This window comes from Acanthochromis polyacanthus, chromosome 12, assembly GCF_021347895.1.
Source record: "Acanthochromis polyacanthus isolate Apoly-LR-REF ecotype Palm Island chromosome 12, KAUST_Apoly_ChrSc, whole genome shotgun sequence".
NCBI lineage: Eukaryota > Metazoa > Chordata > Actinopteri > Pomacentridae > Acanthochromis > Acanthochromis polyacanthus.
In genome coordinates this window covers 39,059,026-39,073,767 of record NC_067124.1, presented here as the reverse complement: position 1 = coordinate 39,073,767, position 14,742 = coordinate 39,059,026, and the positions used below count along the sequence as shown (strand labels likewise).

General features: G+C 42.0%; 1 long non-coding RNA gene across 1 annotated transcript; it reads right to left on the bottom strand.

Annotated features, from left to right (window-relative positions):
• Positions 1-8,583: 8,583 nt before the first annotated feature.
• LOC110965724 (uncharacterized) lies at positions 8,584-9,369 on the bottom strand. The gene is made up of 3 exons (XR_007945607.1): positions 9,030-9,369; positions 8,777-8,924; positions 8,584-8,710 (listed from the first exon to the last, which is right to left on the bottom strand). It is a non-coding gene; the product is annotated as an uncharacterized LOC110965724 (long non-coding RNA).
• Between the last annotated feature and the right edge of the window lie 5,373 nt (positions 9,370-14,742).

Genomic DNA, 14,742 nt, shown 5'->3' with positions numbered 1-14,742 from the left:
AAAACGACAAAAACGTGACAAAGCAAGTCACAAACGACAAAAACAAGACACAAAACGACAAAAACGAGACACAAAACGACAAAAACGAGACACAAAACGACAAAAATGAGACACAAAACAATAAAATCAAGAAACAAACATAAAAAATGAGACATAAAACCACAAACAGGAGACACAAAATGACCAAAATGAGACATTAAATGACAAAACTGAGAGACAAAATGACAAAAATAAGACACAAAACCCTAAATATAAGACACAAAGTAACAAAAATGAGACACAACACGACTTAATAAGTGTAATAGATATATACTAGAAAAGCACTCAGAGAGTGCAGACCTCCGCCAAGGATAGAGAGGACAACAGGAAACCCATGCAGTAAAGGAGCATGAGCTGGAATTCAAACCTGCGTCTCTGACACAGTTCTGTTTATGAATCACCTTCTTAACCTGTTGAGCTATCGGACACCTTGCTCCAATTTGTTGGACGACATACTAACCTATGATGTTTTTGTCTTATTTTGGACCACATACTAGAACATACTAAAAAATCAAAGTGATCCAGAATCCAGGATCCTTCCGGATTGCCACCAAAATTAAATCAGCTCTTCCTCTTACCATAGTCTACATCCCCTCAAGATTCCATGTGAATTGCCCAGGCGTTTTTCAGTTATCTTGCTAACAGACCGACAGACAGACACACAAACGCGCGGTGTCACATAACCTCCTTGGTGGAGGTAAAATGAAAATGTTTCATTTCAAATATCACTCTGAACAGAAGATGTATTAATTTAATAACATTGGTTCAAATAAAAAAATAATTAAAATAAAATCTAAATCTAAAATAAAATTTAAAAAGAATCCTTGTCATGTCAGACTGCTGTATTTTATATGTAGGTCTTTTAAAGCCATACATTAGAAAAGACTGAACACGCATTTGTTATTAAAAATGAGTGAATTATCCTCATCATGGTACTATAGCACCAAATACTGACTGGAATGATTAGTAATGGAGTTAATTAGGAGAAAATAAACAATGCTTACTGGAACTCTTTGGTTTGTGCCATTTTCAGATAATTAAACTGTAAAATGGAACACTGGTAGAGTTTGGTTGGTCATCGAGCAGAAGCCTGCTCTGTTTTTATTGGACGGCTAAGACATCAGTCCAAGTGAGTCAGCCAATGGTAGCACACCTTGGACCCCGCCCTACACCTGTTCAGGTGATTTAATGCATGCAGTCTGCCAGGCCAAGCCCTGGAAGACCAGCAAACGTTTGTATTTTCAACCTGGAGAAGACTGGAACCTGGACAAGCAACAGACCGACCCTCCTCAGGAAGTGCTGCTTGAACCAGCTTCAGTTTAAGAGCTGCTGGATGGATGCTCAGGGTTTGGTTTTTTGTTGGATTGGGAGACGGCAAACTAGAAACCCTGCAGATTCTGGTTGCTTTTGCTGCTGTGGAGGTAGGATTTGTGATGTACCAACAGTTTGTTTTTTTCTTTGAGATTTAGGAAATCTGAAAATATCAATGTTAAAGTTGTTCATATTCATTAAAGTTGCTCTAAATAACTTAAAGTTGCTCAAAATTTAGCTGAAGTTGCTCCATATTACTTAAAGTTGCTCCATTATTACTTAAAGTTGCTCCATATGAGGTAAATTTGCTCTAAAATGAATTAAAGTTGCTCAAAAAATGAGCTAAGTTGCACCATATAGTTAAAGTTGCTCCATATTGGTAAAAGTTGCCGCTACATGAGTTAAAGTTGCTCTATATTAAAGTTACTCTATATTAGTTAAAGTTGCTCTAAATGAGTTAAAGTGCCTCAAAATTGACTTAAAGTTGCTCCATATTCGTTAAAATTGCTCATATTAGTTAGAGTTGCTCTACATTAATGAAAGTTGCTCTAAATGAGTTAAAATTGACCTACACTACCCTTCAAAAGTTTTGGGTCATCCAGACATTTCCATGTTCTCCATAAAAACTCCCACTTTTATCCATGTGCTAACATAACTGCACAAGGGTTTTCTAATCATCAATGAGCCTTTCAGCACCATTAGCTAACACAATGTAGCATTAGAACACAGGAGTGATGGTTGCTGTTCTTTAATTAGTCATTCATTTGTTATAGGACAGGTGTATATTTGCATAAAAGTAATATATATTAAATATTGCATCATATGTGTTCCATAAACATGAGCCAGGAACACCATGACTGTTCCTATAGGAGGGTTAAATGAGAACCTGAATGTAGAAATGAACAGAGAAATGATGTTTCTGCTGACCTCCAGTGGATTCAACCTGCACGCTAATAAAACACCTTCATTAAATGAGAGCAGATGATCACAACAGCACTGATGGTTTGTGGGTGGAACAAATCAGAAACTATTTATAGTTCAGAACTCTGCTGTTGGTTTCCTGTTTAAACACGACCGTCAAAAGTTTACAAATGTCCTTATATCTGAAAGACAAGCAGTTTTTTTCCAATGAAGATAACATTAAATGAATGATAAATCCAGTGTAGGACAGCTGGAAACGGCTGATTTTTAATGGAATATCTCCATAGGGGTACAGAGGAACATTTCCAGCAACCATCACTCCTGTGTTCTAATGCTACATTGTGTTAGCTAATGGTGCTGAAAGGCTCATTGGATCGATTAGAAAACCCTTGTAGCAGTTATGTTAGCACATGGATAAAGTGGGAGTTTTATGGAAAACATTGGAACTGTCTGGATGAACCCAAACTTTGAAACAGTAATGTAGGTCAACTTTAATTCATTTTGAGGAACTTTAACCAATATGGAGCAACTTTAATATAGAACAACTTTAACAAGTATAGAGCAACTTAGCTCATGTTTAACTTTAACTAATATAGAGCAACTTTAACTAATATGGAGCAACTATACTCATTTAGAGCAACTTAGCTCATATTTGAGCCACTTTAGCTAATATAGAGCAACTTTAACTCATTTAGAGTGCATTAATATAATGCAACTGTAACTGATATAGAGCAATTTTAATTAATCTGAAGCAACTTTAACTCATTTTAGAGCAACTTTAACTAACGTACAGCAACTTTAAGTCATTACAAACAACTTTAACTAATACAGACCAACAGTAATTAGTAAAATCCACTTTAGCTAATGTACAGCAATGTTCGCTAATATAGTGCAATTTTAACTCCTTTTAGAGCAACTTCAGCTAATATAGAGCAACTTTAATTCATGCACTCTGCCATTCAAAAGTTTAGAAATGTCTTTTTTTTTAATGAATCAGTTTTTTTTCCAATGAAGATAACATTAAATGTATCATAAATCCAGTTAATGTGGTGAATGACTTTGGACTGTAGAGTATTTGTAGGAATACTCATTATTCTATTGAGGTGTTTGTGGGTGCTATGATTGGACAGTTTGTGGTGCATTCAGGTGCAGAATGCTGGCGGGTGCGTCTCACCTGCGGTGAGCGGGGGGCCTCGGTGGGTCGGCGGTGGTCGGTATGAGGTCACACCTGCTGCGAGGACTCGTCTTTGCATCTGTATCCGGGTATGCACGAGCATACGGTGTTCTGAGTGGAGCTGCAGTTGGTTTCCACCTTCATGTTTGCCTGAAACAGACGGTAAACGGGCGTGTTCAGGAAGTGACGTGATCAGAAAACGTGAAATGAGTCAGAAAACTGGGAAGGCAGGTAGTGATTCTGCTTCTCAGTCATAAGACGGTTAAATTATCAGAGCTGACTCGTCCTTTAGAGAGCCATAGCTGTTTATTTCGCAGTGAAAACAGTATTTCGCTTTGATCGGACTGTTTCTCTCTGACGGAAGCTTCGGCGACTCATCTCCGATCTGATGTGACAAATGAGCAAACAGAAAACGACTTTAATGTCTTCGACAGTCATCACAAAAGCAGCGAATGTGTAAAACAGACAGCCATGAAGGTCTCGAGTTATTCAGGGTCGCGTTATTCGTGCTTCTCAGTGATGACAGCTGTCTGATTTACCATAAAACATGCAGATGAGATGAATATCATTTCACGTTTACAGCGCTGGTGATGCTCCGTTTGCTCGTCCTCACTGGGAGGTCAGAGGTCACAGAACAGGAAGTGAGGAGGTTTGAGAGTCTGCAGGGGCTCTTGTTGTGGAGTGTTTCCATCTGGTGTGTCTGAACTGTGTGGTACTGGACTCACAATCACAAAAATGAGACTCAAAATGAGAAAAATGAGTCGCAAGAGAGAGAGGAACAAAACAAGACACAAAACGACAAAAATGAGACGCAAAGCGACAAAACATGACAGAAAGCAGTAAAACAAGACACAAAATGACAAAAATGAGACCCAAAACGAGACACAAAATGACAAAACGAGACACAATGACAAAAAATGAGACACAAAAAGACAAAAACGAGACATGAAACAACAAAACTGAGACACAAAATGACAAACGAGACACAAAATGACAAATGAGACACAAAACTACAAAATGAAAAGACACACAATGACAAGATGCAAAATGAGACAGAAAAGACGAAACGACACACAAAGCCACAAAATGACAAACGAGACATAACACTACAAACAAGACACAAAATGACGAAATTAGACACAGAACAAAAACGAGACATGAAACGACAAAACTGAAACACGAAACGGCAAAAACGAGGCGCAAAAACTCCAAAATGAGACATAAAACTGCAACAACTAGACAGAAAACAGCAAAAAAACGAAAAAAATGAGACACAAAATCAAGATAGAAAAACATCTACAGTATGAGGAGACATTGAACAGCAGAATGAGGAGATTTTGATGAAATATCTCATTTTGAGGCTCAGATTTGGTTAATTTTCCTGATGGAGCTACACAAAACATATGATGCATTCAAGGACCAGCTGAAAGTTGAAAATCTGATGATGTTTCTTTGGCTGTGACAGCTTATGGCTGATAAATGGAATCATTTTGGTGATTTATTTATTTTTTTTTAAATAGAAAACATGCATTTCAAACCCACCAGCAGGTTTAAAAGACGTGTCTGACTCTTTCTCCTGACAAACCTCCAGATCCGTGCAGCACCGTGACAGTCACCAGAAACATGTTTTATTCTGTTGTTCTGCTCAGATCAGTCGCTGAACTTTTGCGTAGGTTGAATCATTTCCACTTAAATTAGTTTCCACAGCCGTTAATTGGCATAAAGCCCCTTTGAGTGAAGCCTCTGACATTTGAACACCCACCTTCCTCCCCCTGGAGTCGATGTATTAAAGCTTTAAAGAGGTTTTCATATAAACATCTCAGCCGGTTTGTCTCCAGCTGAAAGGAGCGTCTTAGTTCAAACATACATGAATTAAAACTGCTCTACATGAAATAAAGTTGCTCTATATTAGTTGAAGTTGCTCTTAAGGAGTCAAAGTTGTTCTGTGTTAGTTAAAGTTGCTCTACATTAGTTGAAGTTGCTCTGTCTTAGTTATAGTTGCTCTGAAGGAGTCAAAGTTGCTCTACGTTAGTTGAAGTTGCTCTACATTAGTTGAAGTTGCTCTAGATTATTTAAAGTTGCTCTTGATGAATGAAGTTGCTCTATATTAAAGTTGCTCTGAAGGAGTTAAAGTTGCTCCATATTAGCTAAAGTTGATATTATTAGCTAGAGTTGCTCTATATCAGCTAAAGTTGCTCTATTTTAGCTAAAGTTGATCTATATCAGTTAAAGTTGCTTTATATTAGTTACAGTTGCTCTAAATGAGGTAAGGTTGCTCTAAGTGAGTAGAAGTTGCTCTACATTAATTAAAGTTGCTCTACAGGAGTTAAAGTTGACCTACATTACTGTTCAAAAGTTTTGGGTCATCCAGACAATTCCATGTTTTCCATGAAAACTCCCACTTTTATCCATGTGCTAACATAACTGCTACAAGGGTTTTCTAACCATCAATGAGCCTTTCAGCACCATTAGCTAACACAATGTAGCATTAGAACACAGGAGTGATGGTTGCTGGAAATGTTCCTCTGTACCCCTATGGAGATATTCCATTAAAAATCAGACGTTTCCAGATAGAATAATCATTTACCACATTAACAATGTCTACACTGGATTTATCATTCATTTAATGTTATCGTCTGCTTTCTAAACGTTTGAACAGTGTAAAACAGACTCTAAATTGAGGCTGAGAATCTGCCATTTCTTTGTTTTCCATGGTGACATTTGAAACAGACAGTTTTAGCTCACCTGAATAAAAACATCTGATCTGACATTTCCGATGTTTACATGTTTTCACAGTTTCTGTGTTTCCACTGATGGTCTTTTTTTGCTGCAGTGCTGGTGGGCTGCACTTCTTCTACTCTTATTACTGACTATTCTTCAGGGTTCGACAGACCCTCGTCCCTGTTTGTTCTCTGTCTGACTGGAACCCACCAGAAACTCGAGATGGGAAACCCCCTCACATGTGCGACCTCTTTCCTTTTCTGAAGTTTTGATCTGCCGTCAGAGCTGAGCAACAGCTAAAGGTCGGCTTGTTTCGGGGTTTGTGCTGATGTGTGGTCAGGACGGCAAAATGACTCACAACATGAGCAAGAACCGCACAGTTACACACGGAGGGCGGTTCTACGACAGATACGTTCTCACAGCGATCTTTAATCTCGCCGTCAGAAAAATATGTCTGTAGGTTCTCAGTCATCCAGGTCATGGTGGTCGTAGGAGATACAGTAGAACCCAACTAGACTTCTTTGAATTAAAAAGAGAGATTAGAACTGTGAGAAGTTTCTGGAATAGACAAATGTCCTCTTTAAACTTCTCCTCCTCGGAAGAACTTTCCAGAGACGTCCAGTTGGGTTCTACTGAAGCTCCTAAAATTGTCAGAAAAAAGAAGTCCAAGTTCCTTTCAGAACCTCCCAGAGAAGTCCAGTTGGGTTCTACGGAAGCTCCTGGGAACTCCTGAAGCTTTTCTGGAAGGTTCTGAAAAGAACTTCTCCTGAAATTCCTACAAATATCAGAAAAATAACGGATCTGTGGAATGCTCTCCAACTGGAGTTCTGGTTCTTTAAAGGTTCTTCATGTTTGCTGCATTTCTTTGGTTCGGTAACAGCTGCATGAATCATTTGGTCGATTAAATGTCAGAAAACTGAGAAAAATGTTCATCAAAGATTCACAAACTGGCATCTCAGAACATGTGGTTCTGTCTGACAACAGACCAGAACCCAAAATATTACCTTCCAGAGAAGTCCAGTTGGTTTCTACCGAAGCTCCTGCGATTGTCAGAAAAATAATGCTTCCGTAGAACGCTCTGCATTTAAGAGATGGTTCTTTAAAAGTTCTTTATGTTTGCAGCAGTTCATTGGTTTGGATTCTGGATGAATCATTTGAGAAAAATGTTCATCAAACACTCACAAACTGGCATCTTAGAACACGTGGTTCTGTCTGACTACAGTCCAGAACCCAAAATGTTTCACGTGTTCTTACTGAAGGAACCAAGAAATGCTGCAACACTTGACTTTTTGCTTAAAAATTACTTAGAAGATCATCCAGTCTTGTTTTTAAAGTAGAATCAGATGGATCCAAGAGGAGTTGTTTTTTTTAAAGAACCAGTTTTTGTTGAAGTTTCATGGTGCCTCAAGGAACAATTTCAGGTGATTCTTTAGGGGTTTGTTTGTAGAAAAGGTTCTCTAAAAAACTGCTGCTAAAAGGCTTCTTATGGAACTAAAAAGGGTTCTACCAGAACACCACTGGTTCCGGTTAGAACCTTTTCAGTTCTGAAAGTTGCATCTGTGTGTAACTAATGAGTAAATGTACTTCTGATGTCTCAAAATAGAACAAAGAGAACTTAAATGATTATCAAGCAGAACCAGGCGGATCCTCAAAGAAATACCAGGAAAAGAGTTCAAAAAATGTTTTTGCTCTAGTTGTATGGTGTCTAAAGGAACCATTTCAGGTGAAAAGGGGTTCTACCAGAGAACCTAAATGGCTGTCGAGCAGAACCAGGTGGGTTCACAAAAAACTATCCTGAAAATGGTTCCTTAAAGAATCTGTTTTTGTGATAGTTTTGAGGTGCCTAAAGAAACCATTTCTGGTGATACTTTGAATAACTGCTTGTAGAAAAGGTTCTCTAGAAAACTGCTGCTAAAAGGTTTTTATGGGGTTCTACCGTGACATGACTGGTTCCAGTTAGAACCTTTACTGTTCTGAAAGTAGCATCTGCGTGTAACTGTAAAGAGCAAATTTACTTCTGAATAAAGAGAACTTAAATGATTGTCAAGCAGAGTCAGGTGGGTCCACAAAGAACTATGAGTTCCTTAAAGAACCATTTTTAAAAAATGTTTGAGGCATCTTTGGGTTTTTTCATAGAACTTCTTGCTAAAAGTTCTTTCTGGCATTAAAATTGTTCTTCTATGGCATCACTGGTTCTAGTTAGCACCTTTAATGTTCTTCCAATCTTCTCTTTGATCATCAGATCTGCATGTAGCTGACGTCAGATCTCGAGTTCTGGGTTATCAGACGTACTAAACTTTCAAAATAAAAGCCTGTTGAATTCTTCTGTGTCCCAGACTCTACAGGATAAACGACTGTTTCTGATCTAAAGTTTTTCACATATTTCAGGTGTCAGATGAACTCTTCAAAAGTACTCACGTTTGTCGCATTTTCTGCAATCATTGCATTCCATTTTCACGTTGTAGGAGTCCATGAACTGGTTCCTTGGGCAGGGATCACACTTGATGTCACAGGTCTTGAGTGAGCGTATATCCATGATGGTACCTACAACACAGTCAGTTAGATCTGCTGCAGCCAGACAGGGAATCAGGTGAAGAGACGTCACTTTACCTGGTTTACATTTAGAACAGCACATCCTTTCCACTATCGAGGGCCAAGGATACTCTTTGTCAGGATCAGGGCACTCTAAAGAGAGTCCACACACCAGAAACACACCGAGCAGCCAGGAGAACAGCTGGAAGAAGGAGGAGGAGAACATCTGGAAGAGGAAGGAGGAGGTCAGGTGTGTCCAATGAGGCAACAAGCAGCTCATAAAATAAAAAAAATAGAAAACCTTAAAGATGAGCCTGAAAACTTTGCTCACCGTGAGGAGAAGTTTCTCTTCGATGTTGGCTGCGACCCTCCGAGTGTCAGACTGAGCTCTGTGTCTGGGGGTAACGGAGGAAATGTCAGAGATGACTCAAAGCGAGAGTCGACTGTTATCTTTTCAGTTCTTGCTTCCTGTTCAGTGACGAGACCCTTCAGCTCAGCTTCAAGTCGGTCTGTCTGTAATCTGTCTGTAAACTCTGTAATCTGTCTGTAAACTCTGTCTGTAAACTCTGTCTCTTTCTCCAAACTGTCTGCAATCTGTCTCTTTCTGTTGATTTTAGTGTTGCTGCTGCTGCTGATGATGACAATGGTGGTGATGATGCTGCTGATGTCATTTCAGGTAATTCGTCCTCTTCCACTCATTCAACTCCAAGCTGTTGAACTCTGACAGAAAGCCATTGCAGAAGATTAACTTCATTCCAAGAAGTGACTTTATGAAAACATCAGATAGAACATTCAGTTTAGCAGCATCCAATTTAGAATATTCAGTTAGCATCTGACTTTTATCTGACACGGCGGCATTTCCTCACATTTAGAGCCTGACTCGTCATATCACTTCAACAGAATTCCAGTAGAAGGTCCAGAGAGCATTTTAGGAAGTTACAGTGTCACTGAACTTTGTGGGCGTGAGAACTTTTCTGGTTAATTGGCAATGATCAGGTCATTTGCATTTGTGACCAGAGGTTTCCCAAACACTAAATCTTATCACTGCTGACCGTCAGTGTCGTCTTTTTTTTTTTTTTTTTTGAGTTTCAGCGGTTTCAGTTTCAGCAAAATTAGTGTTCAGGTTCAGATGATATATAAATTATCTGAGTCTGAAAGAAAACCTAGAAAATGAATGAAAATTAGATACAAATGCCATTAATACACAATTCATGTTGTACGTCTGTGTAGATTCTCCACGTCATGGTGGTTGTAGACACTTCAGTAGAACCCAACTGGACTTCTCTGAGAAGTTCTTTTCAAGAACCAAAAAGTCTGCTGAAGCTCCAACAATTGTCAGGAAAAATAACCGTTCTTTAGAACGCTCTCCAACTGGAGTTCTGGTTCTTTAAAGGTTCTTCGTGTTTGCCGCAGTTCTTTGGTTTGGTTTTGGGTCGGCTTGTTTCGGGGTTTGTGCTGATATGTGGTCAGGACAGCACAATGACTCACAACATGAGCAAGAACCGCACAATTACACATGGAGGGCGGTTCTACGACAGATACGTTCTCACAGCAACCTTTGATCTCACTGTCAGAAAAATATGTCTGTAGGTTCTCAGTCATCCAGGTCATGGTGGTCGTAGGAGATTCAGTAGAACCCAACTGGACTTCTTTGGGAGCTTGTTTTTCAAGGTTCTTCAGTGGAAACCAAATAGACTTCTCTCAGATGCACTTTACAACCTCCCAGACAAGTCCATTTGGGTTCGACTGAAGCTCCTACGATTGTCAGTAAAATAGCACTGTTGTAGAACGCAGTTTAAATAAACAGACCAAAGCTAAAGCAACAGAAAAATGTGTGGTAAACGCAGGCTAAACGTAGCATTTTCCTAACTTTAGCTAAAGCAACCGAAAACCATGTAATAAACACAGGCTAAACTTAGCATTATGCTAACTTTAGCTAAAGCCACAGTAAAATATGTGATAAACGCAGGCTAAACTTAGCATTATGCTAACTTTAGCTAAAGCCACAGTAAAATATGTGATAAACGCAGGCTAAACTTAGCATTATGCTAACTTTAGCTAAAGCCACAGTAAAATGTGTGATAAACACAGGCTAAACTTAGCATTATGCTAACTTTAGCTAAAGCCACAGTAAAATGTGATAAACACTGGCTAAACTTAGCATTATGCTAACTTTAGCTAAAGCCACAGTAAAATGTGTGATAAACACAGGCTAAACTTAGCATTATGCTAACTTTAGATAAAGCAAGGAGTACACACAGCTGAAACTTCGCTTAACAGGCTAAACTAAATCTTACACAAAAATCGAATCTTACACCTGCAGAATGAAAACCAACGACTGTTTCATTTCGGAATCATTTCTTGCTTCTTTGTGAATACTTTATCTGATTTCCATGCAAGTGAAACACAAAAGCAGGTGAAAGCATCAAGCTGAGTAACAGTTGACTGACAGGCTGCTGTGTCATGATGCTTTCAGCAGTTTTCTCAGAATCCAGACCACAACACGTGAGCTGCTGCTGGCTGGGCAGGGTCTAGCTAACAGGGGGGCTGCCTCAAAGAGAATCACTCAGAAAGAAAACCTGAGATGACTGGACCGAAAGAACAGAGCAGCAGAATCGGTCTGAAGTCACCGAGAATGAACCCGCTGATGCTGAAACGGAGGTTTCACTGTACACGCTGGAGGATGTCAGCGTTTGGACGGAACCTCAAAGGAACGTTTGGCAGCAACATGTCAACGTTTCTGTGAACAGTTTTTACTCGACCTGAAACACAGAATGTACATGCAGAGTCAGAGCTGGTCCATCCAGCTGACTGTGTGGGGAAATACAGCTGCCGTCTCATCTGTGGAAAGACTTACTGTAGAAGTCTGAATTCAAATATGCTTCCGTTGATATGTGTATTTGTTTTACAGTGGCTATAAAAAGTAGAACATTTCCCTTTTATTGGTTTCAAAACGGAATCATGATCAATTTCATTTGACTTGTTGGACAAAAATTTACAAAAACAACACTTTCATATCAAAGTGAGGACAGATTTCTACAATGTAATGTAACTTAATTTAGTGACTGCATGTGTATTCACCTGCTTTAAAGTCAGTCGCATGTAAATGAGCTGCAATCGGTTGGTTGAGAAGTCAGTAGTTAGTAAATGAATGATCTGAGGTCAGTGAATGAGTCTCAGTGATTGTAATATAAAGACTCCTGGATCTGGAAGGTCCAGTCACTGGTGGATCAGTCCTCCTGGATAGAACTACAAAAATGAAGACTAAAGAACTCCAAGAAACTCTGAGAAAAGGTTGTTGAACAGCATTAGTTAGGATGATACAAGAACATTTCCATGTTTGTGTGTGCCACCACCATGATGTGAAGCACGGTGGCAGCAGCATCATGACGTGAAGCACGGTGGCAGCAGCATCATGATGTGAAGCACGGTGGCGGCGGCATCATGACGTGAAGCACGGTGGCGGCGGCATCATGACGTGAAGCACGGTGGCAGCATCATGATGTGAAGCACGGTGGCGGTGGCATCATGATGTGAAGCACGGTGGCGGCGGCATCATGATGTGAAGCACGGTGGCGGCGGCATCATGATGTGAAGCACGGTGGCGGCGGCATCATGACGTGAAGCACGGTGGCAGCATCATGATGTGAAGCACGGTGGCAGCATCATGATGTGAAGCACGGTGGCGGCGGCATCATGACGTGAAGCACGGTGGCAGCATCATGATGTGAAGCACGGTGGCGGTGGCATCATGACGTGAAACACGGTGGCAGCAGCATCATGACGTGAAGCACGGTGGCAGCGGCATCATGACGTGAAGCACGGTGGCGGCGGCATCATGACGTGAAGCACGGTGGCGGCGGCATCATGACGTGAAGCACGGTGGCAGCATCATGATGTGAAGCATGGTGGCGGCGGCATCATGACGTGAAACACGGTGGCAGCAGCATCATGATGTGAAGCACGGTGGCGGCGGCATCATGACGTGAAGCACGGTGGCAGCATCATGACGTGAAGCACGGTGGCAGCATCATGACGTGAAACACGGTGGCAGCAGCATCATGATGTGAAGCACGGTGGCGGCGGCATCATGATGTGAAGCACGGTGGCGGCGGCATCATGATGTGAAGCACGGTGGCAGCATCATGACGTGAAACACGGTGGCAGCAGCATCATGATGTGAAGCACGGTGGCGGCGGCATCATGATGTGAAGCACGGTGGCGGCGGCATCATGACGTGAAGCACGGTGGCAGCATCATGACGTGAAACACGGTGGCAGCAGCATCATGATGTGAAGCACGGTGGCGGCGGCATCATGATGTGAAGCACGGTGGCGGCGGCATCATGACGTGAAGCACGGTGGCAGCATCATGACGTGAAGCACGGTGGCGGCAGCATCATGTTGTGAAGCACGGTGGCGGCGGCATCATGACGTGAAGCACGGTGGCAGCATCATGACGTGAAGCACGGTGGCGGCGGCATCATGACGTGAAACACGGTGGCAGCAGCATCATGATGTGAAGCACGGTGGCGACGGCATCATGACGTGAAGCACGGTGGTAGCATCATGATGTGAAGCACGGTGGCGGTGGCATCATGATGTGAAGCACGGTGGCGGCGGCATCATGATGTGAAGCACGGTGGCGGCGGCATCATGACGTGAAGCACGGTGGCAGCATCATGATGTGAAGCACGGTGGCGGCGGCATCATGACGTGAAGCACGGTGGCAGCATCATGATGTGAAGCACGGTGGCGGCAGCATCATGACGTGAAGCACGGTGGCGGCGGCATCATGACGTGAAGCACGGTGGCGGCGGCATCATGACGTGAAGCACGGTGGCGGCGGCATCATGACGTGAAGCACGGTGGCGGCGGCATCATGACGTGAAGCACGGTGGCGGCGGCATCATGACGTGAAGCACGGTGGCGGCGGCATCATGATGTGAAGCACGGTGGCGGCGGCATCATGACGTGAAGCACGGTGGCGGCGGCATCATGACGTGAAGCACGGTGGCGGCGGCATCATGATGTGAAGCACGGTGGCGGCGGCATCATGACGTGAAGCACGGTGGCGGCGGCATCATGACGTGAAGCACGGTGGCGGCGGCATCATGACGTGAAGCACGGTGGCGGCGGCATCATGACGTGAAGCACGGTGGCGGCGGCATCATGACGTGAAGCACGGTGGCAGCATCATGATGTGAAGCACGGTGGCGGCAGCATCATGACGTGAAGCACGGTGGCGGCGGCATCATGACGTGAAGCACGGTGGCGGCGGCATCATGACGTGAAGCACGGTGGCGGCGGCATCATGACGTGAAGCACGGTGGCGGCGGCATCATGATGTGAAGCACGGTGGCGGCAGCATCATGATGTGATGTTTGTATTTTATATTCTTAATTATTTGCTGTTGCGTTGTAGAAATCTGTTTTCTTTTTGACATTAAAGTCTTTTTTTGTAATTTCTTGTCTGAACAGCAGAATTAAATTGGCCCATATTCAGAGTTGAGAAGCAACAGCACAGGAAGACTTCATTCCTTTTTATAGTCTGCTCTCTGTGTTGTCAGTGACTGAGGAGGAGGAGCTGAGATGAAGACGTTTTTCTCTTCGCTCGTTGAGAAGGAAGGATGTGGTTTTCTGAGGAAGTTCTTGTGTTGCTCTGCTGACTGAGCTCTTTCATTCTCTGCACCGTGTTGGTCACGTGACGCTTCAGCCTCCATAATTACAGCTCATTAAGCCATATCTCTGGAATGTTACGACTACAAAGCATTTTTATCCTCCTGCAGATTTAAAGTTCAAATGGTTTTAAAAGTTGCCGCTTAAATAGAGTTACAGATTGTGGTTATGTCTGTGTCCACGTATTCTCTTCTATCCAGATCAGCAGCTGATTATAGTTGACTGTGCTCAGATCTTTGTTTTTAATAGTTTGCGGTTGTTTTTCAGTTAATAATATAATCTTATTAAAGTTCAATTCTGCATCAGAAGCTTCCTGTGGCAGGTAATTAGAAAAATTATGTTAATCTTCCTTAAAGAATCTAAAATA